Source organism: Nyctereutes procyonoides, unplaced genomic scaffold (genome assembly GCF_905146905.1).
Source record: "Nyctereutes procyonoides isolate TBG_1078 unplaced genomic scaffold, NYPRO_anot_genome, whole genome shotgun sequence".
NCBI lineage: Eukaryota > Metazoa > Chordata > Mammalia > Carnivora > Canidae > Nyctereutes > Nyctereutes procyonoides.
In genome coordinates, this window is record NW_026575133.1 from 48,523,774 (window position 1) to 48,551,748 (window position 27,975).

At 41.1% G+C, this 27,975-nt stretch overlaps 1 long non-coding RNA gene and 1 pseudogene across 1 annotated transcript; both read left to right on the plus strand.

The window, feature by feature from the left end:
* The first annotated feature begins 966 nt into the window (after positions 1 to 966).
* LOC129523117 (uncharacterized) lies at positions 967 to 6,901 on the plus strand. The gene is made up of 3 exons (XR_008667078.1): positions 967 to 1,100; positions 4,130 to 4,313; positions 6,250 to 6,901. It is a non-coding gene; the product is annotated as an uncharacterized LOC129523117 (long non-coding RNA).
* A 10,495-nt stretch (positions 6,902 to 17,396) lies between these two features.
* Positions 17,397 to 18,318, plus strand: LOC129523190 (40S ribosomal protein SA-like; annotated as a pseudogene).
* The last annotated feature ends 9,657 nt before the right edge of the window (positions 18,319 to 27,975 follow it).

Here is a 27,975-nt window from a genome sequence, read left to right on the forward strand (position 1 = left end):
GCTGTATTTTTCTCTGGCACTCCCCTCAGGACAAATCCTGCTTCTGTCACATAGATGCTTCTTCCTCCAGGAAACCTTCCCTGATTACCACTCGGAGTGAGTGGCTTCTCCTCCTACTCCACTTGGGGTCATGCTTCCCTTCACCCTAGGTGATGCTTGTACATTGAAAATACTTGCCCTTTTACTTAGTAAACTTTGGACTAGCCAGGACCATGTTTGACTTGCTGACTATTGGAGCTGGTTGTGTTTTGAGTTGTGTATCCAAAAATAATTCTAACTCCTGGTTCCTGTGAAGGTGGCCTTATTCAGACACAGACTTTTTCAGATATAGTTGGTTAAGATGGGTCATCTGAATGAGGGTGGGCCTTAAATACAAAGACTGGTCCTTTTAAGGAGTGAGAAAGTTGGAGACAGGGGCACACAGCAGGAGGAGGGTCCTGTGAAGATGGTGGCAGTGGTGACCAGAGTGATGTAGCTGTAGGCTGGCCAATGCCAGGGCCTGCTGGGAGCTGGGAAGCTAGGATGGGGCAGAGCCAGGCTCTTTCTCTAGGAGACCAACTATAAGAGAGGTTCTCCCCTGGAGTCTTCATGGGAGCATGGCCATGCCAACACCTTGACCTCAGACTTCTAGGTTCCATAGCTGTGATGGAACATGTGTCTGCTGTTGAAGCCACCTTGCCTGAGGTAATTTGTTATGGCAGCTATGGGGAGCTCTGGTGTGCCAGACCCCAGGGGGATTCCTGCATGCTGCTCAGTTGGATGGATGAATGCCTAGACTGTGTGGTCACCTCTTCTGTCCCGTGTGTGACTTCGGTGTCCCCTGTGTCCAGTCATGGGCCCTCACAGAGTACAGGCCACTGGGCAGGAAGGAGGTCACATGCCTGCCTCAAGTTTTCTTTTTCTTTTTTTTTTTTAAGATTTTATTTATTTATTCATGAGAGACACAGAAAGAGAGAGGCAGAAACACAGGCAGAGGGAGAAGCAGGCTCCATGCAGGGAGCCCGATGTGGGACTCGATCCCAGGTCTCCAGGGTCACACCTGAGTCGAAGGCAGATGCTCAATCCCTGAGCCACCCAGGTGTCCTGCCTCAAGTTTTCAGGTAGGAAATCCTTCCTGGTGTTTCTCTTGAAGATATGTGTTGTGTTTTTCTTTAGAATACTGAATCCTGAGAAAAAATTGTTGAGAATCATAAAAAGGGAGAAAGTCTTACAAGTCTCCCGGGAGAATTAAGGATAATTAATTATAATCCTTATAATCCACATACATATCTTTCAGCTCTGATGGAGTCCACTAAGATCGGTCAAAAGTGTGAGCAGGAAATGCTGAAGTGTGGCATTGAGGGTTAAAGTGGGTAGTCTGTTAGCTGAGACAGAAGCAGGCAAGAGAGGTAGGATCACAATTCGATCAAGCTATCTTGTTTGTAGCCATTGCCAAGTTAAAAACGTGTGCTTATGGTCCTGTCTGCTGGACGACCCTCACCCTTAGGTGACTTAGTCACTCATGCAAATGAAGTACATACTACTAAGTATATGTGTAACATACTGTCTACAGATATTTTGAATGATGTCCCAAGAAATAACAAGTTTGGGTATTAAAATAAGTCCTTAAATTGGCAATTTGACATACAATTCTATGTGATGCTATTATTCTGGCTGGGAGACCTGGATGCTGTATTATATGAATACCACTCAAAAATATTCCCTGGTGCTTTTTGGAGTATGAAAACTCACTATCAACTGCAGTCCTTTGTAAATATTTCCCAACTGAATTCTCCTTGTTTACTAAATAAGTTTCTTAAGAAACATATTCATAATAATAAAGAATATGAAGAATGTTGGAAGTATTTTAAAAATAATATGATTTTGGGAATTCTGATTTCTTGCTTCCAAACCTAGATTAATATCTAGTAATTTGGAAACACTATAGTCCCACCTTAGAAATTGCTGCCACACCTTTAATAGAGGCTGGTTGACTCTCAAAGCCCTCACAATCTTTTTCTTTGGGCTAAAAGTAGGAGCCCCAGTCTACTTGCCCAAGTGGGAGCCCGACTCTGCTCTTAGCCAGCTGTGTGAGCTTGAGCAAACCATGTTACTTCTGTAGGCAGTTTCCTCGTCGCTGTTCTTGTGCATTGAATGGCTAGACGATCTCACAGGTTTCTCCAGCCCCTACAATCTACAATTTAACCTCTCTGCTTTAGGCTGCATTTTTTAGTGTAAATATCCTGTAATCTGCTTCCCAACGCAATTGGCAGGCTTTCCTTTGTGTCCAGGGAGGATTAGTTAGGGACAATTTGACACCATGTGCATCCCTTATATACATTACTTTGCTTCATTCTCATCACAATGCTATGAGGGAAGCTTTGTTATCCTATTTTACAGATGAGAAATCTGAGATTCAGAGAAGTCAGGTGTTGTGCCAAGGTCAGACAGCTGGAAAGTAGCAGATCAAGTGGAAGCAGGTTGGGAGGCATCCTGGGAAATGACCTCTGGGCTTGGGTAGAAATGGGCTACCCCAAGAGCCCTCCTGCTCTGTTTGTATTTTTTGCCAATAACTACACAGACAAAAGGGAAAGTTACATCTTGTGAGAAATACTGGTTGTCCCAACACTACCAAAACCTTGGTTTTAATGCTGAGGATGCAAAGCATTAAGGTTTTGGTACAGATTAAAGTATGTGGTGGGAGGGTAGATTGTTATGTCTTTTCTCCAAAGGGGCTTGGTGGGTGCCTGTGTGTGGGGACTGTGTTAGGCCCCCAGTAAAGAAGTGGATCAAGTCCATCTCACCCACATGAGCCCCATGATGTGAGGGGGAGGAGGTAGGGGAGGACACGCTTCCCTGGCCATACTGAGTATGGCTGGAGGGCACTTGCAAGGTAGAAGGAATCACCTCTTTCACTCTTGTGCATCAGTCTCCCCTTCAGTAAAATGGAAGGAATGGCTTCAGAACACATGGGGAATGACGGCTCCTTTCTAATTTGTATTCCCCAGGTATATAATTAAAATAAAGCTGTGTTTATGCTCCCAGTTTTAAAAAGTCTTAATGCCAGGGCTCCTAGGTGACTCAGTGGTTGAGCATCTGCCTTTGACTCAGGGTGTGATCCCGGGGTCCTGGGATCAAGCCCTACATCAGGCTCCCCCCAGGGAGCCTGCTTCTCCTCCTGCCTGTGTTTCTGCCTCTCTCTCTCTGGTTCTGTCATGAATAAATAAATAAAATCTTAAATAAAATAAAATAAAAAGTCTTAATGCTATAAATTTTAAATTATAGAACAGATAGCCATAATCATGTTAAAAATTGACTCTTCACTTGGCCAGAGGATCAAGGCAGGTATCTTTGGAAAAGAAGGCTTCCCCCTGTGATGGACTGAATTGTGTCCTCCCAAAATTCTTACATCAAAAGCCCCAACTTTCAGTATGACTGTATTTGGTGAAAGGAGTTTTAGGAGATAATTAAGGTTAAATGTGACTATAAGAGCGGAGCTCTACTCTGATAGGATTGACAGCCTTATAAGAAGAGGAAGAACAGAAGGCAACGTGAAGAAAGAGAGAAGGTGGCCATCTGCCAACAAAGGGGAGAGGCTTCACTAGATACCTTGATTTTGAACTTCTAGCTTCCTTAACTGTGAGAAAATGTTGGTTAAGCTCCATCTGGCAGCCCAAGCTGACTGATAGTCTGCCTTAGTCCACTTGGGCTGCCATAGCAAAACGCCATAGCTCGGGTGGCTAAGAACAACAGGTGAAAAGCCTCTTTCTGGTTTGTAGCTTGCAATTTCTTGGTGTGTTCTCGCATGCTGAAAGGGATTAGGAACTCTGTGGGGTCTGTTATAAGGACACTAATCCCATTAGTGACTAGGAGACTTAATCACCTCCCAAAGGCCCTACCTCCTAATACCATCATCTTTGGGGTTTAGGATTTCACCATATGAATCTCTGGAGATACAAACCTTCAGACCTTAGCATATACCCTTCCTGTCCTAACAGCATGTAAATGTATTTTGACTTAGTTAATATGAAGAAAAGATATGTGCGTGTGTACATTCTGTTACTTTATACAAGCACTCTGAGAAACACCATCAGAGTATGAGTGAGAGACTCCTCATTGAGAGTAAGAGGCCCCTTTCTCTGTGTTGCAGGGGCCTCATCACAGAGAAACCCCTTCTGAGACCCTGATAGCATCTGTGACCTCGAGGCCATGTGTTCTCCGTGGTCCTGCATGCCCTGTTCTCCCACTCCCCAAAGTAGACAAGCAATGGACTGGTCCAGCTTTATTCCTGTCTCCTAGCAACCATCCTTGGAAGATGGAAAGTGAATGTTAAGGTCTGGAGATTGGGCTGGGTCAGAGGGCAGGCAGGAGGGCTGGGATTGGGTGCTGCTTCTGAGAGACCATATCTTCAGGGTTTCTCCTGGGTGTAGTGGTGGGGTGGGGGTGGCATTATTATTTAACTGTGTAATTTCTGTTAACAGAATGGATGAAAAAGTTTCATCAAGCAATTACACCAAGGAGTCTGACTTGTTCCAAAACACAAAGGCAACAGACAGCAAAAATTAATGTACATGCGTGCTTGAGCACTAAGTGTTTGCCCCACATGTAATGAAGGAGATACCCTGTCCTCCTTCTGAGTTGCTTATGGTGGCATAAAGGAGGCATAAAGAGTTATTTTTGTGTCAAAGTGAGCACAGTTCAAACAAGAAGCACCCTCTCCCTCTGCCATTCATCCCAGAGTCCCCTGGGGTCCTAGACTGTCTCCGATGCCCTGGGAGCCTCTTACTTTGGCCATCTCTGATGAGAGCCAGGGTACAATTACATTCTGTCTTTCCCTTTGAAGTTCATCTTAACTAGAGGTCACTTGTAGGGGAAACAGTGTCACAAAGGGCTGTTAGCATCTGGGAATCAGAAGAACAGATGGGACGTAGAGGGGGCTCTCTTCTTGCCTGCTTCACCTAGGTGATAAGATGAGCCTATTCCCACTTTCTTTTCCTTTTTTCTTTGCTTCTCTTTTGTTTCCTTCCTTCTCCTTTCTCTTCTCTGTTTTGAAGAAGGGTTTGGGGAGGGAGGTTTAGTGATCACGCTTATAGTTAGGAACATTAGCAGCTACAAATGGGAGTGACAGTTTTGCTGGGTGAAAAGGAACAGGATTGGATAACAGTAGGCAAGGGTTTCTATTTCTGGCTTTACCACTGGGTTGTTGTGTGATCTTGGGCAGCTGGGCCTCAGCTAGCTCATTTCTAAAGCACAGGGTTAGATTAGGTGATGCTCAGAGGCCCTTGTAGCTCTGACATTCCAGGACTCCTTCTCACCTGCTGCCTTACTCAAATGTCGAGACTTAGTGCCTTGGGCTTCCCTCAGTGACTGTCTGCTATCACCTCAGCAGTGTGAATGGGGGGACAAAGTAACAGGTCAAGTCAATCTACTGATTAGTTTTTCCCCAGTGACTCTTGGAAAACACTGCGCAAGGTACAGGTACTTAACATTTCTATGGGTTCTCTCATCCCCATATATTTTTCCTAAATGAAATATCTTTATTATTTACTATTAGTATTGAATCATTAAAGTACAGATACATGCTGTGAAAATAAATCCAATTAGAGACATATTCCCAATGAAATTTCCCTATAACCAGATTCACCCATGATATATATGTTTCCAGAATTTTCCTTTTTTTAAATTTAAATTCAATTTGCCAACATATCCTACAACATTAGTTTCAGATGTAGTTTTCAATAATTAATCAGTTGCATATAATACCCAGTGCTCATCACATCACATTCCCTCCTTAGTGCCCATCACCCAGTTACTCCATCCCTCTCCCCTCCTCCCCTCCAGCAACCCTCGGTTTGTTTCCTACGATTAAAAGTCTCTTGTGGTTTGTCTCCCTCTCTTATTTTTTCCTATTCAGTTTCCAGTTCTTCTTTTATGATCCCTTGCACTATTTCTTATATTCTGCATATGAGATAATTTTCTTTCTCCGATTGACTTATTTCACTTAGCATAATACCCTCCAGTTCTAACCAAGTCAATGTAAATGGTAGGTATTCATCATTTCTGATGACTGAGTAATATTCCATTGTGTGTATGTATATATATATATACACACATTTTCTTTATCCGTTTATCTGTTGAAGGACATCTCAGCTCTTTCCATAGTTTGGCTATTGTTGTTTCCAGAGTTTTTCAAAATACACATATAAATATGAAATACTTGTGTTTTTATCAGTGGAATTTTAATTCTTGCTTTGATTTTCTGATTCATAGGCTGCTGACATGCTGACAACCAGGAGTGCCGTAGCACAAGAAGAGAATGGAGCAGCCATTGCCAAGGGGAGACAGAGAGGAGCTGTTCCCAGCTGCAAGCCTGGTCCTGCAAGAGTCTCCACATTTTTTCCTAGTGCAGGTTGGATGTAAATTTCAACCCGAAAGAACTTTAGACCTTCTGATGGTTAATTTTACGTGTTAACTTGACTGAGCTAAGGGATGCTCAGATAACTGAGCATTATTTCTGGGGATGTCCATGAGGGTGTCTCTGAAATGTATTAGCCTTTGAATCAATAGCCTGAGTAAAGAAAGTTGCCCTCACCACTGTGAGTGAGCCTCATCTAATCTCTTGAGGGCCAGAATAGAACAAGATGGTGGACTATGGGACTTCTTAAACTCCAGTATTATGTGAGCCAATCCTTGTAGTAAATCTCCTCTTACATCTACATATATATGTCCTATTGGTTCTGTTCTCTGGAGAACACTAACAATCCTATTTTTGGCTCTCACAAAAGCTTGGTAAAAAGGCTAGGAAGCTTCACAAAGCAAGCTTAAACCCTGTTTGTTGTTAGAACAATGGACAGAATCTCTTGGGATTGCTATTTCTTTCTTTCTTTTAAGAAACTTAAACATTACAAAACATATGCTTTTTAATGTGAAGAGATTATAAAACAAATAAGTCTGTTATAGATATAATAAATATAGTGCTCCTTTATCCAAAAATGTGCTTGATGTTCTTAACAAAGAATATATAAACTTTCCACACACATATATCTAAGTAGCCTTTTCTGTCATCTTGATACGTGCCATTTAGAAATAGTTTGAGGTGATTGGTCATTTATTACATCTCCTGGGAACTAGGCACTGAAACCACATTCATTCATCCAGGTCTTTGGAATATGGAGATGAATATAATCTAGGTTCTTTCTCTGAAATTTCTCAGAGTATGTTAAGAATGGTTCCCTCCAGGAACTATAGTATAGTATGGTGCATGCAAAGTTTAGAAATATACTAAGCATCATGAGAACAGATAGAAAGAGGTTATTAGTTGAATACATGCGAATCTGGTAAATGTTGAGGTCATTTAGTAATTCATAACATCTTCCTGTTCAGACATTAATCCGAGATACATGCTATTTCCTTCCATTGTGAGAACCTCAAAGATGCTCATGTGTGAATTTGCAGACAGAGGGCGCCAGTTTCTACTCTCAGCTGAGCCAGAGATGTGGGTAATAACATTTTAATTTTTCTCTGTAGAAGCCTGGCTTTTCTTCCCCTCCATCTCCTAAATTTGCAGCCTTCCACATGCTTGGGTGGGAGCATGTGTGTCTCACATTCTAGTTCAGCAACACTGGCTTCATTTATAGAGCATGCCAGTCTGCGAGCCCTTCCACCAAGCTGAGATAGACTCTGGTAATATCCAGACATCTTCCCTGGAAATCTGTGTGGGACCAGCCCAGAAATCTGTGTGTACTCTCACTCAGTCTAGAGAAGTGTAGTGTAGGTGAGGGCATTCACGCACCATTATAAGAAGTATATTTGACACCTCACCCCAGGGAAGTGATGTGTGCTGACTTAGTCTGAGTTAACTGGAAAAAGACCTTGAGACAAAGAAAAACATGTAGAGGGCTTCCTGTGGATTGCTCTTAGAAGACACCCTGTAGGAAGGTCAGGAGGACTGGATTAGGCGATGGGAAAAACTGATCAGCAATGCTGTTACAACCAAAGTTTCAGTTGAACCCAAAGAGAACTCTGGAGCTGAGCCAGACCTTCAGAATTATCTTAAAATGGGTCAAGGGTACAGGATCTGTGTCCTCACATTAGCCAGTCCCTGACTATGGGCTGCCCCCGAGGAAGGAGGGTAACCTTGGATGAATTAGTTCTCTGCAGCCAAGGGTGATTCCCGGGGAGGGATGCAGCTATGGCAGCACGGGGGATGGATGTTAGGAGAAAGAGGGATCTGTTCTCCTACAGTCTAACTTTAGTGTCATTCAGATCTACTAACATTACATCTCAACCTGAAAAAGGTCCTTCAGGATTCTGATTGGTCTCATTTTCTAGCAATTTACAGGCAAAGGATTAGTGAGACAAACCATACCTCTTACTGCTACAGTTGACCTTGAAGCCCTAACTGATACTTTCTCCCCACTCTGTCACCATTCTAAATACTCCTCACCTTGACTCACACCATTACTATTCTAAGTCTGGTGAGGTGAACCAGATCCTCATCCCTTAGGGATCTGAGCCCCTGGTTGCTATGCTTTTCTTAGGACATGCCTACCGTATCTTTCAATTTACCTTAAAACAGGGCATGTAAACACTAAGGGATGTCTCAGTGCCAGAGATATTCTATTCTGCCCCCATTGTCTAGCAGCAGCCCCGACTTCTGTTGTACGATTCCTTTCCATGCCTATTGGTCTTTTAGTATGAGTAATTCAAAATGACTGCTGGCAGTGGTAGCTTAAAGTTTAATGAACTCTTACTGAGAACCTACGTCAAAGTATCTCCCCTCTGAGAACTAAGATGTCTAGACCCACAGAGCCTAAGGTTGTAGGATTGAGAGAATAGATTCCCAAGTGGAATAGAGGTTGATGGTTAAGTGGGCCCATTCCTATTTTTAGTTTTCTAACTCAGGTATTCTACTTATAGGAGTTGCAGTGCCATACAATAGCTATTAATTTAGGATCCATACTATGTCTAGGTACTGGTATCGTCTTCATGTTGACATCTCAGTGGCTTCTTTAAGAGCCCTTTCTACCATTCTATAAGGGTTGTGACTCTTGAGGGTACAGGAGGTGGCAGGACAAGTGGATCCCATGGTTGAATGTCCACTGCCAGTGCAGAACTTTTTTTTTTTTTCTCATAAAGTGGGTCCCTTGTTCCATGGCAATGTTAGTTAGGATTTTAAGTCAGCTCATGAAATCTTCAAGTCCTTAGGTAGTTGTAGTTGTAAGCCCTATGCACAGAAAAGGCAAGCCCATACTGGATTATGTATTGGTATTAATAAAATAGAATCATTGGTCTTTTTAGGGTGAAAGGTATCCAGAGTAGTCAACTTGCTATCAAGTGCCTAATTCATCTTCTTAAGAAATGGTGCCAAATATGGCACTTAGCCTTAATTTCTGTCACTGGTAGGTTGAATATTCAGTGGCAGCAGTAGCTAGATCATGTTTGGTGAGTAGCAGCATATCCTGATGGAGCCATGCATAGCTTCCATCCCTTCTATCATGATTATCAGGAGTTAGGGTGGCCCATAACAAACACCAGTAATGTCAAATGATTGGTCATTTTGTCCACTTGATTGTTTAGTATCTCTCCCATTATGGGTACTCTCTTGTGGTTTTTAGTATGCCATACTAAATTGTTCACACTTTATATTCATTCCTATTTGTTTATTGAGATGAGCTTCCTGAGACCTTGTTCTAGTCTTTCAATCTTTCTCCTTTTAGGAATCTGGTCCAACTGGCCAGTCCAATAAAAGATACCCTAAGTCTATGAATATTTTTACTTTGGGCCATTTCTCTCTCCAAAAAATGGAAGGCCAGATGCACTGCCCAAATCCTTTATAATTGGTAAGATTTGTCCTCATTGCTCTCTTTTAAGGACACTCCTCTTGAGGCCATAGAGTAATAGCTATCCATTTTCAGCTCACACTGACTTACCAAGATGACCTGTCCATGAAATAAGCTCAGACCTTTTCCTTCTCCATCAGCTGGGTATAGGAAGCTCAAACCCCACCCCTGGACAGCCTAGCCCCAGCAATAGATGTGAGCTATAAGAGGGAGGCATCATCAATGGTAGGTGACATGGGGATTGAGATTACCTTTTTTTTTTTTTTTTTTTGAGATTACCTTCTTAAATAGCTTACTAGCAGATCATGCTCATGGCCACTCCCAGATATACCTCTCCCAGCTTACAAAGAATTGGCTCTGGGTTGGCTTGATTTTATGACTTCATAGGTATGATAGGCCATGATGCCCATTCCCAAATAGTCCATCTTTACGAGGATCTCATGGCAAGCTAGGTCCTGCCTTTCAAGTGTTGCAGATGGCATGATCTTGCTCCAAAACCCTAAGGGTCACATTGTGATTCCTACTGGGGCTTGCCATCAGCATTACTTGGTGTTTTTATTCTAAACACAGAAATCTCTAATACTACAAGGTCTGCCAGGTTGTATGGCCAAATGACAGGACTACTTGTGCCACAGCTTGGACCTGCTGCAGAGCCCTTTCTAGGCCTCATTTAAAGCTGGCAGCCTTTCATGTCACCTGGTAAGTGGGTCAGGGCAGCTTTCCAAGTGTAAAATATGTTTCCTTCAGAATCCAAAGAAACCTATAATGCATTGTGCTTCTTCCTTAGTGGTGGGAGATGCGAAATGCAATAATTAGTCATTTATTTAGGGAATATCCTTCTATGTCCCCAGACCATTGAACACTAAAAACTTCACTGCTGTGGCAAGACCCTAAAACTTTGTAGAGTTCATCTATTCCTTCTGGAGTATGTGTACTTTACCAAGGCCTCCAACACATCTGTCCCTTCTTACTTGCCTGGTCTAGTTAGTATGATATTACCAAGATGGTAGACTAATTTATGGTTTTGGAATATTCAGATGTTTCAGTTCTCTTTGGTAGAAGGAAGGTGAATTAACAAAGTCCTGGGGCAAGACTATAAATGTATACTGTGGTTTGTAAGCACACACTGCTTGTGAAAGGGAGGAGGGAAAGAATGGCTTTACTAGAGTAGTGTCTGCATATCATGTACTGGAGTCTGTGTTAATTTACTCTAATAAAGGTACCCTAGTGGATGATAGCTACATTTGCGGATGCTTTTTTGGTTACTGGCAGTGTCTATTGTCATCCACCATGATCTATCTGGGTTTTGAGATCCTAGCATTCCCGTTGCCATCAGGAAGTCCAGTTCTGTATTAGCATCTCCTACTGTCAGGTCCCACTGTAAGAGGACAGAACCCTGAGCATCTTAATGGTGCTGGTGTCATTTTCCCAGCACATTCCTTATCACTTTAATAAATGGGCTGTCCTCCTAGTCTGCCGTGGAACATTGTTAGCTGGTAGTTTTTCTGCCAATGTCCACCTTATAATCTCCACTTTCCTGAACCTTTGAACTCATCTTCCATCATCTGTCATGGAAGTTCTGGTATATCTGTTTAGTGTGGACCATTGGTTTTTCCAAGATTTACAGATTCAACCTGGAGTTTATCAGTGCCTTTTCCCAGAATTTTTGCCAGAGTGCTACATTCTGTATTATGAGGAAATTTTAATATATTTGCCAGCTAAAACCAATTCTCTTTTATCCGACCTTGTTCCTTCCCTTGATCCATCACCCTTGGGATCTAGTCCAATCCACTCCCAACTCCTGTATTTATTAGCTCCTCTCTTCCCTTAGATGATCTTGTTGTCTGTGTCTTGATTCAATCATGATTTTGACCATGATCCCTATTAGCCTGATTAATAAAAGGGGAGATTGGAGCAGGGATCCTGAGGGCAGCCAGTAAATCTTGTAAGGCACCTGACTCATTTGAGACCTCTGACTGATACTCATGAAGGGAGGTGCTCTCTATCTTCCATTTCGGGGAAGAGGCCACTTCTGCAGGTTCACAGTTTTGGAAGAAATAGGGAGTTCAAAATTCTCATTTACATTAACCCAGATAACCACATCCTATGTCTCAAAGTTCCACTCTTTTTCTGTTATGGCTTTGACCTTGGTGTAAGAGACTTGCAAGGGAGGAACTGAACCTCCTCTGAAGCTCTGCTGCTCTTCCATGGTTAAGTCCTGAGCCTAGTCCTTCGTGTTAATGGCCTTGTGCTTCAGGAGTTCAAAATGTTCTTTAATGCTGCCAAGGAGATCTGCTTTCCTTGAAAATCATTTTACCTTGGGGCACCTGAGTGGCTCAGTGGTTGAGCATCTGTACTGGGCTTAGGTCCTGATCCTGGGATAGAGTCCTGCATTGGGCTCCCTGCAGGGAGCCTGCTTCTCCCTCTACCTATGTCTCTGCCTCTCTGTGTGTGTGTCTCTCATGAATACATAAATAAAATTTAAAAAAAAAAGAAAATCATTTTGCCTTGAATTGTCAATAAATTACTATGAGCCAGATTCTTCTGATTGCCATGAGTGAATCAGTGACACTCAGCAACAGCCACCTATTCTATGATTGTTCTAGTTGTTCTTTCCTTGCATGCTTATCCATTCCAGAGACATTACTCCAACCACTGCATTATCTTCCACTAGTGTCCTAACACATTTGGTAGACATTTGTAATCGCACTGTAACAGCACATCAGAGACTATCCATAATACACCCACCAACCACCAGTGATGGTGTCTACATCTCTAGCTGGCCAGAGGGATAATCAGCTCCAAACTTCTATTTTATAGTCCACTTCATAGGATCACTCCTGGTATACATGGCTTAGATTGGGTTCTCTGGAAACAGACTACAAGATAGAAAATTTAATTCAGGGTATATTGAGAAGTGCTCTTGGGAGAAACATATATCCCCTCCCCTGCCCCCCCAAAATGAGAAAGGTAAGATTAATAAAGAAGAGGAAGAAGTAGGAGCAGGAGCAACTGACCTTAAATGCACTTTTCACTGAGCGGTCAGTCAATTGCATGAGGAGCTTAGAGCTAGGCTGGCCTTTCAGTATTTCTCCAGTTGAGGCAAAGGTGCTGAGGCTTTAGAGTCTCATATCAGCTCATCATTGACCACAGTTTGTCTCTTACAAGGAGCATAACCTTCCAGCAATTCCTGATGACTGAGGGCAATTCCTAGTGAACGATTCAGCTGTGAATTGTTCTAACCAGCTGGGGATTGGAGGAATCAACCCTGATGAAGGGATCTAAGAACATCTGCCCACTGCAGGTACCCTGTACTCATGCTGCCCATTGAGCAACCTGGAAAAAAGCTGGATTTATGAAGAATGGGAGAGCAAAGATAACATAGTGGTAGTGGCAACACCAACTTCATACCTACCTAGGATTATTAGACATGATTCTGCTTGGGTTTTTGGAAAAGTTATTCAGCTTTTTTTGTGCCTAAGTTTCTTTAACCATAGAATGAAATTACTAACGCATATAGACCTTGAAATGGTACCTAGCATATTCAGCAGAAATATTGTTGCTGTTGTTATTGGCATTGTTCTTATTCTTGTTATTTTTCAGCAGTCTTAACTCATTTTCAAGCTGTTTTTCCCTTTCCATCTCCCTCTAACCTGGTCTTTCACTGTTTTCTCCTAAAATTTAAATTCCACTTCTATCTTGCTGATTTCCTTTGTTCCTGAAAGATGCCATGCACTGTGCTTACACCATCTCCCTTCCTAGGCTCTCTGCCTTCATTGGCCTCCTAAAAAAGTGACCTAAATCCATCTTATCCTTTGAAGGAGTGGAAGGAGCATTTGCTTTGATTCAAGAAGTCTAGTTTAATTCTCAGATCCACTACTTACTTAAGCTTTGTGACCTTGGGTAAGCCATTGATCATAGCTGAGGATTGATTTCCTCACCTATAAATTGGGGATAGTAGCACTGCTACACTAGCTCATTATGAGGAATAAATGTGATAACTAGGTTAAACTCCCAGCACAATGCCAGGCACAGTGCAGTTACTCAATAAATAGGAACTATTGGATATAGTGGTAAGCCTATTAATATCTAACCACAGAGTCATTCAAAGCACAACTATTCAAAGCCCGCAATGTGCAGGGACCCTTGGGACAGACAGGGAGGTAGGTGCAGGAGCTGCAGCCCCTCCCTTGAGGATGAAAAGAGTTTCCCAGTTTTCCCCAACTTCATTTGTGCACATCTCCTCTCTCCACCCCTCCCTCCTTAAAATACCCAAAGCATAGACCCATTCAGCATCTGAGCACCCAATTTCAATTCTTTTTGGAATTGTTCCTTACATTTTCTCACATGTCAGTTATGGCTCTCGAAATAGACTATGAGCTGCTTGAGGGGGAAACTTGTATTCCTTTTACCCACACACGATACCTAACATAGAAATGGTGCATGCCCTGTGCTCTCTAGGTATTTTTTTAGATAAATTAATATATGAGTATTTATGATTCTTGATTAAAATCATAATAGAGAAGTTTCCACTTTGCAGGTGGAAACCTGCTAGTCATGGCATCAGTTTTGTAGGCTGTGACCTAAAAATGTACCTACCATGCTATACTAGTGTTTGGTGAAACTTGTTTCAGTGTTGAATATGTCATGGGCTGGGTTGGGTTGTGGAGTAAAAGTGTATTCTTTACTATGGACCATGGTAAAAAACCAAAAAAACAAAAACTGCCAGAATCCAGAATGCATACCACAAGTTTCCTAGCAGGGATGTTCAGGTTCTCATGGGCAGAATTAAAGAAGACCTTGGACACCAGGACCTCAGAGCAAGAGAGGCAGCAACAACTGGGTTTGGAAAGACTCTCCTGGGGTTTGTGGGGATTAGAGAAGATATGCAGTTAAGAGAAGGTGTGCTCAGGGCCCAAACATAATCACTCAAACTGCTTATCATCTGGGCAACAAACAGGGACTGCAGGCACACCTGCAAATCTCAAGTGTCTTTCCCTCAGAAATCTTAATACCCTGAAATTGCTCAAGATTTTCCTCTTGGGATCCCAGTTTTCTCTAGAGCTTTAGGTGGTAATAGAAACACTATTGCCCACATTCTCTCCCCACTTATTAATTTGAAAAGATAGATTGGAGTCATTAACCTTTAGAGATTCAGTGATAATTTTTTTTACGATAATTTCTTGATGCAAAATTTGTACACAAAGTTTGACAATTATGAGGTGACCACAGGACAATGTCCATGAAACTGAAATTACTCTGGGAATTCTAAGATAGATGACCTCTCCCTTTATGGGAGGTTTGAAATTGCATTTAAAGCATCTTTGGCTCAGGCACCTTTGGGAGTTGGAAGCATCCTGCCTGTGGGAATGTCCGACCTCATGCCCTTCTATCTTACCTTCCAGAGTCTGCAGTTGGGGGACATGAATTCTGGTGCTCTGTTCTCCATGAATGCTTCTCACCTTTCTTCCTGGAGCCTGGGCCTAATGCCTGGCTGTTTGCTATTTGTACTTTGAAAAGTGCTTTAATTGGGAAAGTAAAATACAATACCAAATGCCTTTTTTGTGCCTTGTGAAAGTCCTCTAAAGCTTAGCTTAACTCAAAGAGCTTAAATCAATAGCACCGGCCCATTTTCTAATCACAGGGAATTTAATAATGATCAGGAAAGCCATTGTCAGTCTGATCAGTGGGACTGTTAGGACTTTAACTCCTGGAAAACAGCTTCATATCAAAATTACATACTGTTATCATATTAAATGTCACTCAGAAGGGTATTAAAATCCTTTAGAGAGAAAGCATTACAGGGGTTCTATCAAAATTACTTTATATGCTGATGAGCTGGAGAAAGCTAAGGCAAGCCTAGGGGTTGAAAGGAAGAAATTGTTCCCTTTTTACCAGAATAATCCAAAATCAGGAAGGGGGAGCGTTTTGGTGTCTGCATCTCTAATTCTGGAAGTCCCTTGAGACGCTCCAGCCCAAGAGCTGGAAAGTTTACTCTTATCCCTGAAGCCTGGAAAACCTCTTGGGTCCATCAGGGGAAGAGTAGCTTCAGGTCATTCCAGGACTCCTAGCAAAGTGTAGGACTCCCTGGCCCTAGCTACTTAACCCCACTAATTATCATAAGTCCCATGGTAATGGTGCTTCCCAGTAGTAGGTTCCAGCCACATACATTTTATAGGTGCTGCTGAGGAGTCCAATCCCAATTATTCAAGCAACAGTTGAGCCTTTGTGAATTGAACTTGACGCTGTTGTTTTAGGGATTAAAATTTCAGAGAGAATCATTTAACTGGGGGCAGATGGTTGGCCTTTAATGAAACCCTAAAGGAAATGGGGAAGGGTGTGGACAACAGGGAATAAGCAAAAATTAAGAAGAGGAACTAATTGAAAAAGCTGGAAAAGGAGGCGGGGCAAGAGAGCGAATGTTTTTCCTGTCAGCCCAGCCTGGCCACCTGCCTCTGCACACAGGGGTTCTTCCAGCCGCTAAACATTTGTATAAAGAGAAGGGGAAATGAGTGTGTTTGGGCTTGCTGGAGTCTGCACCTCCTATTGTGTCCCACATCAGACACTATCCCCCTATCCTGGGGCCGCTGGCTTCCTGGAGACCAGGTTTTCCCAAGCCACTGCCACTAAGCCCAGCAGAGTTCCAGATGTGAAGCCTGTATCCTGAGTCACCAGCTGTGGGGGCAGCATGCCCTCTTAGTACAAATGGAGAGTCCATCTCCCCTTCACTGTTTTAGCATTTAAGACTTTAACATCACACTTCATAGGTTTTAACCCCTTTGGCTCTTTGAGAAGGCTTTAGCGTCTTATACATTAAGAAATGTATATTACATGTAGAGGCCAAAACACTGACTTTATATTCAAAAAACTCACACTCAAAGACAGTAACTGAGCCCAGCTGGCAAGTGGCAGCCTGTGGCCAGGAAACAGACTCTGTGCTTGTCTATCTCCATGTACTAAGTGAAGATGGTGGTCCAAGCCCTGTCATCTACAAACTGAATGACCAAGGAAAGTGTCACAATCCATCTAGTCCTCCCTTTCTTATTCTGTAAAGTAAGGATAATAATCTCTAATTTGAAGCTTAAATGTATGTGATGTTTTTAGCATGAGACCTGTCACTTTAAGTACTCAGTAGAAGTATTACTAAAATACTTCCTGAAAAAATACAAGAAAAAATGGCTCTTGAAAGAGAATTGGGAACACAAAGGAACCAGAACTATGATCCACGTTCTAACTCTGTCTGTTGAAGACAACTGCTTGGGAGCATTAGGGAATGTCTTGTGCTGGGCATGACAGGGGATGTTATGACAGTGTTATCTGGGTGGAGAGAGCCACTGATAAAGTTACAAGACTCATTATGTATAGAAAAAGGTCAACCTTAAATGATTAAAAAAAAAAACAAAGTTAACTGAGTAAATTTTAAAAAATCATATTGGCTTTATTCAAAGATTCATGAATTGGGTAGCATCATCTAACAGATGAGAAAGGAGCTCTGAGTATTTCCACACGACCCAGGGAGGGATCCATATGATGTTGTTCCTTGTTCTTGTCGTAACTGAAAGGGAAACTTTCACAATGTCCAGAGCCCTTGAGGTCCTGCAAATTGAAGGAGGAAGATATCCTCAAATTCCTTGCAGCAGGAACCCACGTAGGTGGCACCAACCTAGACTTCCAAATGGAACAGTACATCTTCAAAAGGGATAGTGATGGCATCTATATCATAGATCTGAAGAGAACTTAGGAGAAGCTTCTGCTGGCAGCTCATGCCATTGTTGCCATTAGAAACCTGGCTGATGTCAGGGTCAAATCACCCAGGAATTGTGGCCAGTGAGCTGTGGCCAGTGAGCTGCTACTGCAGGAGCCACTCCTATCGCTGGCCACTTCACTCCTAGAAACTTCACTCACCAGATCCAGGCAGCCTTCCAGGAGCAGAGACCTCTGGTGGTTGCTGATTCTAGGGCTGACCACCAGCGTCTCACAGTGGCATCTTACCTTAACCTGCCTACCAGATCCTCCTTTGTGCTATGTGGACATTGCCCTCCTTTGCAATAACAAGGGAGCTCACCCAATGGGTTTGATGTGGTGCATGGTGGCCCAGGAAGTTCTGAGTGTGCCTGGCACCATTTCCCCTGAACACCCATGGGAGGTCATGCCTGAACTCTATTTCTACAGAGATCCTGGAGAGACTAAAAAGGGAGAGCTGGCTGATGCTCTAAAGGCTATGACGAAGGAGGAATTTCAGGGTGAATGGACTTCTCTAGCTCCTGAGTTGATTACTACTCCATCTGAAGTTGTGGACTGGTCTGCAGGTGTCCAGGTGTCCTCTGTGCCTGGCCAGCAGGTCCCTACTGAACACTGGAGTGCTCAGCCTGCCATTAAAGGCTGATCTGCAGCTCCCACTGCTCAGGCCACTGAATGGGTAGGAACAACCACTGAGTGGTCTTCCACAGAGGGAAGCTGCTATTCCACAAAGGCAAACAAAATGGAAAATAAATAATTTCTTAAAAAGAAAGACAAAAAAAAGGAAAGGAGTTCTGAGGACATGTACAAAATGAAAGACTTTATAGGCAGAGGGAGGCAGGACAAGGAATTTATACTATCAAAGAATGGACTGGTTGTGGCAAGGCCACTTTCCTTCAGGGGATGGCAGAGGTCTGTTAGGCAGACTGCTTCACTAGTGCCAACAGTAATTCTTGTTTGACTGGTTTAAGATTTCAGTTTTGGGAGAAGCTGAAGCTGTAATTAAGTCTTAGTTTGGTGATGTGGGGCTTAGCATAGGCGACTCCATTTTGAGCCTGTTATTATTTTGTTTTTTAACATAACCCAAACCTATGGGTTAGAACTATCAAAGGACAGCCAAAACCTTCCTCAGCCCCAGGGGCTACACGTAGCCTTGAGATATTATCAATGAGAGCAAAATTTCTTATTCTACTATATCTTCTCAAGTATCAATGTTGATGAGAGGGATCAGAGGTATTAATGACTTGAAATAATAGTCAGCAAAAGTACTTTGTGACTATCTTCTACATCAAATAAAGGCTTGAGAGAGACCCTGTCTGTCCTCTTCCTTGCTCAGTCCAGAATAGAATGCCTGTCACATGGTAGGTGTATAGTGGATAGTCATCAAATAGACAGATGTTGAAGGAATTCATAAAATAGACCGGGTAGGACTAATCAAGATTCAATGGTTTGGTATTGAATATGTTGACTAAAATTGCAATTTTAGGATATTAAGGACAGGTGTACATATATAGTCAGTTCTTGATTATCCCTACTTTGGTTGTACATGCTTCTAGATCATCCCCTAGCATCTCTCTTGCTGCTCATTTTTTGCCCATTTTATTTGTTTGCAATCTATAGACATGTCCAGCAGAGACCAGTTAAAGTCAGACAATGTTGTGAAAATCTTCACTCTAGAAAAAAACCTACATCTTGAGACAGTTGGAATGATTGAGTAAATGGGATTTGAGGTGGTCTGTATCTGGTTCTCCATCTGTTTTCCGTGGTCCTTACAGCCATGTAAAATTGAAGTGAGAGGCAACACTTAACTTTCTTAGAATCTTCCATGAATTGAGAGCACTGGCAATCTGTCTAGGGCCACAGTAATTGAAATTAATTGGATTTTAGAGATAATAACATTTATGCTAATGTGGTTATTGAGAGGAGACAATAGTCCCAGAGATAAGTAGCTAGGAGAGGTGGGGCAAGAGAATTTGCAATCCCAGCAGGAAAGATTGAGAGTCTTGGGGGGAGCTTCTGGGGTGGGTGGAGGTAGAGATGAGGGACAAGAAGTTGTTGAGAACTGGAAGGTTTTAGAGAAGCAAGAGAGAGGAACAAGGGGGAGGAGGAAGTAGAAAAACTTTTATTTTTTTTAAAGATTTTATTTATTTATTCATGAGAGACACACACACAGAGAGAGAGAGAGAGAGAGGCAGAGACACAGGCAGAGGGAGAAGCAGGCTCCATGCAGGGAGCCGGATGTGGGACTCCATCCCAGGTCTCCAGGATCACGCCCTGGACTGAAGGTGGCGCTAAACCGCTGAGCCACCGGGGCTGCCTGAAAACCCTTTTTGAATAATAATAATATGAATAGTGTCAGCAGTCCCTTACTAAGTGCTTTTTATGTGTGAAGCATTATGTGTTTTAAATTTGTCATTTTACCTCATAGCAAACTCATGAGGTGGGTACTATATTTGTTTTTCTTATTAAAAATAATAGAGAGGGGCACCTAGGTGGCTCAGTCAGTTAAATGTTTAAGTCTCGATTTTTGCTGAGGTTATGATCTCAGGGTTACAAGCTCTGAGTCAGGCTCCACACTGGGCATGGAGTCTGCTTAAGACTCTCTCCCTCTATGCACCACCCTCTCCCCCACCCAAAAGAAAGAGAGAGAGAGAGCGAGAGAGAGAGAGAGAGAGAGAGAGAGAGAGAGAGAGAGAGAGAGAACTGAGCTTTAGAGGGGTTTAACTAACTTGTCCCACATTACTTGGACAATACATATGCAAAGTCAGTATTCTTCTTCTCTGCTCTATTACACCTCCCATTTGCCCAAAGTGAAAGAGCAAAGATAAATGGGAGAGGTGAAATTCTGGAACAACACTGAAGAGAAATCGACAAAGGCCTGATTTTGACAGGAGCCTGAAAGAAGGACCTAGGACCCAAGAGAATAAAGATCTGATTCCAGGTAGTAAACCCCTTCCAAGAAAGAACCTCCCCTCTTTATAGGTTTGTACTTGGCCCTTGTGTCACCAGCGGCCTGCCTGTGGGACTGTCCATGAACACTAAAGTGAGGAGGTTCACAAACAGTGATAGACTACATGGGTATGTGGCCCACTGATATTGCTAATGAAGGTGGACTGGAAGTGAGTGTGAAAACAACCACCCCATCCAGGTCCATATCCCAATAGCAAGAGAAACTGACCTCTACAAACCTAATCTATGCCTAGTTTTCACACTGTGATCACATGTTTATGAAGTTTTACTAACTGTATTGAGCTGAAAGGGGCACAGAGGAGAGGCAGAGAGATGTCCTAGAGAGGAGGTGGGCTTAGAAGAGAAACCTCAGATCACATGAGTGGTAGCAGTGAGAGCCAGAGGGAAACCTTGCTGAGTGCTCTGCCTGGAATATAAACTATTCTGTCAAGAGTCCTTGAAAGTAAAGTCACCAAAATTATCAGGTACATCTGGGCCTTCCAAGTGATGTTGACATTGCTGTGTGTATAGCACTGTGAATGGAGAAATTTTGGAGGTAGAGCTGGACTCAAATCCAAGCTTAAACATACATTAGTTGAATGATTTTTGGTAAGTCAACTTGCCTCTCTAAACTCTAGGATTCTCAAGGGCCAAGTAGGAATATTAATACCTGCCTTTCAAAGTTCTCTTGGAGTTTCCAAATAATGACTCAAACTCCTGGCCCATCACAGACACTCCATAAACAGTGGAATTTTTATGGATGTGCTTATCCTTTGACCAGGTGGGATAGCAGAGACCAGAACATTTAGGATTTCTCTTTATGATTTTCAGTATTCCTCTCCCTATTACTAAATAAGTCCCCTGAAATCTGAATGTTGACCTCCTGACCCTATTTCACTCAGATTTAAGTCAACACTGAACTTTGTATTTCCCAAAAGGAAAGCTATATTATTAATAATACATTTGGTCATGCATTTCCTTTCATTTTTGCACCTTTTTTAATTACTCATGCTTGAAAAGGTCTAAAATGTACCTTTAATCTCCTTGTCATACATCAAACTGCCATTTACAGCTTTCTCTTTATAACATAAGGATTTTTATTCAATATAATTTTGTGCTATGACAATATGCAAATATATATGCAATAACATATATATTGTATATATTTGCATATTGCATATACATGCAAAATATATTTGCATAGTTACTATCTAGGTGAATATATATAACATATATATTTGCATATTGCATATATATTACATATATATATATTTTGCATAGTTACTATCTAGGTGAAATCATGGGATCCTTGCATATTTGAGGGAAATCAGAAAATTAAAATGGTTGTAAGGTTAACAAACACTCCACCTATTAGATCTGGTCTTAAATTGAATAATGCTTAAAATGATTCTAAAGTCATAGTATGTATAAATTTCATGAAGTGTTCTTGGCTTGCCTTCCAAGTCATTAGGAAAGTTATTTACCTCCTTACTAATCAGTCTCCGAAACCTGGACATACTAGCACAACTCTTCTCTGTCCAAATACCATGCCTTGTTCTCCTGTTTCTCTTGGTCTTTTTCTCTAGAAAACCTTACATAGGCTTATACATCTCATCTGACCTTCCTAAGGCATAAACACAGCACCATAATGACAGTCAATTAAATCTAAAGGCTGTCTGTCCTGACATTGTGGTGCCCTGAAAACAGTGAAGACCGCTAGCCACTTAGAAGCAATGAAAAGCATCAAACTGGGTAGAAATTGCAGTGCTGCTCTTAAGTTCAATTTTCCTTGTAGCTCAATTTCCTAGCTTTGCACTTTCCTAGGTAAATCACATTAATAGAGGAGAAGGGGGGCATGGGCAGATTGGTGGTAGATAGCTAGACGGTCCTTTGGAGCGAAAGTATCTCATCCTGAGTCATGAGGGAATAGGTAACCAGTACTCTTGACAAGCAGGTATTCAGCGGTATGAGAAGTCATTTAAATAGGAAGCGGGAGCAGAGGTCTTCTGCTGGCAGGGAGTATCTTCATTATTGCTGTCATGGTGCCTGTTAACTATCCCCCATCTATCATTTGTTCAATACCTCAGTGAAATTAGCCAACTGCATATTACAGCAGAGCTCTGATGTGCCAGTCTCCCCTGAAAGCATTAACTGTCTTCGGTTACGCATTCTTCTTACCCTCCACCCCTTTTTACTGCCCATTAATGATCTTTCATTTGCATCATGGAACAATGAAGTCCTTTGGCCAATTATGTGAAATTACAGGGGCTCTGTAGGTGCCCTCTGTCACTCGTTTACCTTCTTTGTTGAAGCAGTGGGTTGGAGTGGATTTATATTTCAAACATTACTTGACTTCTGCTTGTTTCTGGATGGAAGCAGTACAATTTTAGCTGGCACCATAAGCGTCTTCCTTTGGCTTAATAAAGTGGCTCGTGCCCAACCTGGATGAAACTATAAAGTCAGTCTTGACAGATCCCTTTAAGGGATCCTTCCAGCTCATAAACCATGAGGGGAACAGGACATCTCAGAGCATAACGAACTTGCCCTTTTGATCCCAAGAGACTTTGCTGTAACATGTTTTGAGATTACTTTTGGCATGCCTCCTCTGGGACATTTCTTTACCATAGAACTATTATTCCGATTTCTTTGATTCAGAAAAAAAAATTATCTTGTACTTTTGACCAAACTAAATGTATAGTAATCTTCTAGAAACAGGAATATAAGAGTAAGAGAAACCAACATTTACGGAACATCTATTATCACCCAGGTGCAATGCTATTTGCATTTATGTTAAATCTAAATCTCTCCCTGCAATGTATAGTCCAGACTGAAACTGCAAAGACCATTACTTTTCTTTTGCACAAGGAGGCAGTATTGAGCAGACCAAGAAAAAATGCGCTCAGGTCTTAGCTCAGCTGCCACTTATTAGCTGAGTCACCATTGGAAATCCATTTATCCTCTCTGTGCTCCAAATTTATCATTTGTGTAATAAGAAGAGGGATACTGTTCAGGACTAGGATTGCTATGAGATTAGGTTAGACATCAAAGCAGACTTGGGGGCAGGGAAGTTATTTGATGACTGTTAATTTTTTTTTTTTTCATAAACTCCTCAGGGAAAAATCTCCAAAGACAGAATATACTCATGTGAAAAAAGGAAATATAAAATCACTCAATTTCACAACTCATTTATTGATATTATATATGTTTAAATAGTATTATGTAGCACTTAGCAGAGAAGCTTATCATTATGACAATACATAGGTAGTGCAAACACTAAAAGCAAGAACAGTTAGATGAGGGAGGAATCAATACTGAAGTCATAAGGAATGACAGTCACCTTCTAAGATAAGTTTGATTTTAAAAAATCTCAATTTTTTAAGTAGGTAATGTATTCACAAGACTCAAACACCAAAAAGCTTAAAAGTTCACAAGAGGAAGTTTCTCCTACATCCTCAACTTTAGCTTCCCAGAGACAATCAGTGTTTATCAGCTTCTTATCTTTGCAGAAATATATTCGAGTCTATAAGCAAATATATATAAATAATCTTTCTTACCATTTGCTGCATTCTTTCTGGATAGTTATTTATATTGTCATTTCACTTGAAATATATTTTAGAGATTATTACATATCAGTATATACAGACCCTTCTTTTTATTTTTATACTAGTATAATATTCTACTATAAGCAGGTATTATAATTTGCTAAATCTCCATTGAAGGATATTCATTTCCAATCCTTTTTCCACCAACCAAAATGCTGTAGCAAATAATCATATGCATGTATCATTTCCCATGTGTGTGGAAATATCTATAAGATAAATTTCTAAAAAGAGGTTATTGGGTCAATTATTGTGTGCATTTGTAAAGTTGATAGATATTGCCAAATTACTCTCTGCAGAGATTGTAATTTAGCCCTCACCCCTGACATCTTATGAGAGTACGTATTTCCCTACAGTTTTCTATCCTAAGGTTTTTCAAAACTTCCAGATTTTTACCAATCTGATAGATGAAAATGGTATCTTAGTGTAACTTAAACATGTATCTCTTATATTAGGAGGGAGGTTGAACATTCATTCCCATGCCGAAGAGTTGTTGTTTTTTTCTGGAAAATATATTTTGTGAACTTTATCTTCTTTTCTATTGCATTGTATATATCTTTTATATGTGCTTCAATTATATTTCCAAGTATGTCGCTTGCTTTTTAACTTTGTATATTGTGTTCCTTCCTCGTGCAGATGTTTTTGTTCTTATATGATTAAATTTTGAATATTTCAAACATTTTTATAAATTCCTTGAATTGATTTAGAATTTTTATTCCAGTAAGATTTAGTTCCATAATTCTCTTCCATATCTCTCTCAACTGTATATGGAAGAAGTCCCCAAATGATTTTTCTACTGTTTCCTGACTCTGTTACAGAGACAGAGGTAAGGGCCATTTACTCCTTTCCATGCATTTTGCCTAATACTGGGAGCTTAATAAATATTAAATGGATGAATGGAAGAGTGGATAAAAGGGTAAAGGAAACGCTGAGTTGCTAAATTCAGGACCTGATGATGATATGTGTGTCCACAAAGCACAGACTAGACGTTTTGGATTCAGTGTATTTATGCATTGGTCAGTGAGTTAACGATGCAGTATGCATCATTCATTTTGTGAGTGGTCATTAAATGTTAACAGTTACTGTACAACAGGTGGAGTAAAGGGAGACAAAGAAAAGGAAGGCGGGGATAACATTTGGCATACAAACAACAAAAAGGCTTCAGAACCTTGGATAGCATCAGGGTATAGGCAGCCCTAGGACAAATCACAAATAAAAGATTAGCTTCAGGCCATAGTCTTTCCCCTTTTAGCCTGGAGTATAGTGCCATTTTTCTTCTGTAGAACTGAGTGCTGGGTTTTCAGACTCCTTCCCCTCTATAATTGTGGATCCTGACTTGTTCTTTGCAGATAGCTGTCCTTTTGCTCCAGATCAATTTCCAAGGCTAATTATTTTCTGCAAAACATGCTTTGTCTCATACTGAACACACAGGTCCTGTATTTGGCTACTTGACTCTGCGAAGTGATATGATAAATCATGCTAAGATGGTAATGACTGCTACTAATTTATATATGTTATTCCTTAAGCCCAAAGAATAAATCTCTTATGTAAAGGTTTTATATGATCAGAAAGTTGACAGTGGATTAATTTTGAGACTGAGGAATTTGTTTCCCAAATTCCCAGGATATCTTGTCCCAGCAAATAGCATTCTAACTTGTGGTAGTTGTTACAGATAGATGAACTACACAAGGACCTTTAAACTAAAGAGAAAACGAAAGAAGCTCCACTGTAATAATGCCCCTTTATTATTTTAGCGTCACGAGGAATTTGGGAATGGGGAAAGCATGCCAGGAGTCAAGACTATTAAATCCCTGTAAAGATCTTTCTGATATCCTTAATGGTATCCCTACAGCTTATGCTATCAATTATTCTCAAAGGCCAGCAGTAAATAGCTCATAAAGCATACTAATTCTATGATTTATATAATTGAATCTCTTTTCAGGACCCTTGACCATATGTATACTTTTTCTTTTCTGTTCCTGTCACACAGGCTAGGAAGTAGGATTTAATTTTGCCTTGACAAAGTAACTCAGAGCATTTCAAGATCATCCTCAATAGTCAAGACAGATATGTGTATTTAAGTTGTTAAATGCTCATCCTTGTAGAAGCCATTGCCTCAACCTTGCATGACAGTATGCTGTTTGCTCCTGCTCAATGAATGTCACCAGTGGGAGGGGATGTCTAAGGTCTTCACCAGAAAGTGAAAAGAACTTCCCAGAAAGAGCATCTATCTTGATGCTGACAAATAAGTACCCATGCATTTGTATTTTTTTCTTAGATAATCCTAACAGAGGGAATCAGAAGTGGGAGAATGTCAGGGTACCACATACAGACTGTCAGAAAAGCTAAGGTACAGTTTTTCATGGAGCTTTAATACTTTGAATGATTTAACTGTTGAAAGGAAGATTGATGATTATAGAATATTAAGAAGAAAAGTAAAGGGTAGGAATGGATCCTGAGTGTGGATAGGAAAAACTAGCATCTATTGAACGCCTGCCATATGCCATATGCCATGCTCTGTGCTGTTTTTTTCCACGTACATTAGCATAAATAATTATCACAGTTTTATGATTTAAGCACTTTTTATTTATCATAGTTGAGGAAATTGAGGTTCTGACAGATTAAGTAATTTTCTTTAAGTCTTGGTATTAATACACAGCAGAATAAATTAGTCTCATTTCAAAACTCATCTCACTATTCTATTAGACACTCCTATTTTAAAGGTGAGCTAACTTAGACCCAGGAAAATTAAGTGTCTTTCTCTCATTTCTGAGTCCAGAGCAGCAGGAAGCCAAAGGGAAGAAGGTGATCCTTTCATCTTCTTCCTCTATCCTTCATATTTTTAATGTTATGTTTTGATCACCACAGAGATTTTACTGTTAACATAGTTTGAATCCCCTTTATGAAAGATTTATTTAAGTGATGTGCATTTAATGAGTTGATAAAAATTGTTGCAGTTTGGAGCTCAGATGGTTGTACAAGATAGGGAGGGTACAGTTCTTCTAATAACTCATTATTCACAAATCAATATTCAGGTGGCTTGACTGGGACCCATATATGCATGGATGTTATCCTGTGTGCCTGTGTGGGTGCTTGTGTCTGTAAATGTCCAGAGACCAAACATAAATGATATTTTTTGTCTGTCAGTTGATTCCTGCCATCCATAGCACTCTGCACATCCTTCTAGCTTAAGGAAGTTAGTGGTCCATAATCATGCACTAAACCCCCTAATGAGGTTCTCTCTATGGGAAATGGTAACAGTAGCTCTATCAAAAATATACTAGGGTTATGGCCTCATCATTACTGTCATAACATCCTCTAAGTCAAGTCATGCTCTTTGCACTCGCCGTCTAAAGCTGGTATTTGGAGATAAGGTTTTGCTATATGTCATCAAACCAGGGACTCCTAATTCAGAAAGGGAATTGTGCTTTCCAGCATGACCAGCATAAGAGCAGCAGGAAAATGTAGAGCCAAACCAGAGCCCAGATTTTTCATGAGCTCCAGAGGGTGTGGTCTCTGTGGTCTAGCCATGCCTGGGTTAGAGTTACCCAAAGGAAAAGAAAGCCTTCATGGATAGAAGTATTTCTCAGGAAAATCCACAGCAATGATTCAGAATGGTGTAGAAGAAGTGGTTTTGAGTACAATAGGCAAGAAACAGAATTTACAATCCTGGCTTTGGCTAGGCCAGTGATGTACCAAGTTGACCTTAGGCAAATGACGTAAATTGCTTCAAAATATTAATATCCCTTATATGTCCGTAAGATATTCTAATTATCAAGACTAGTGCTGCACTTCCCTCTTTTTTTTAAATTTTTTTAAATTTTTATTTACTTAGGATAGTCACAGAGAGAGAGAGAGAGAGAGAG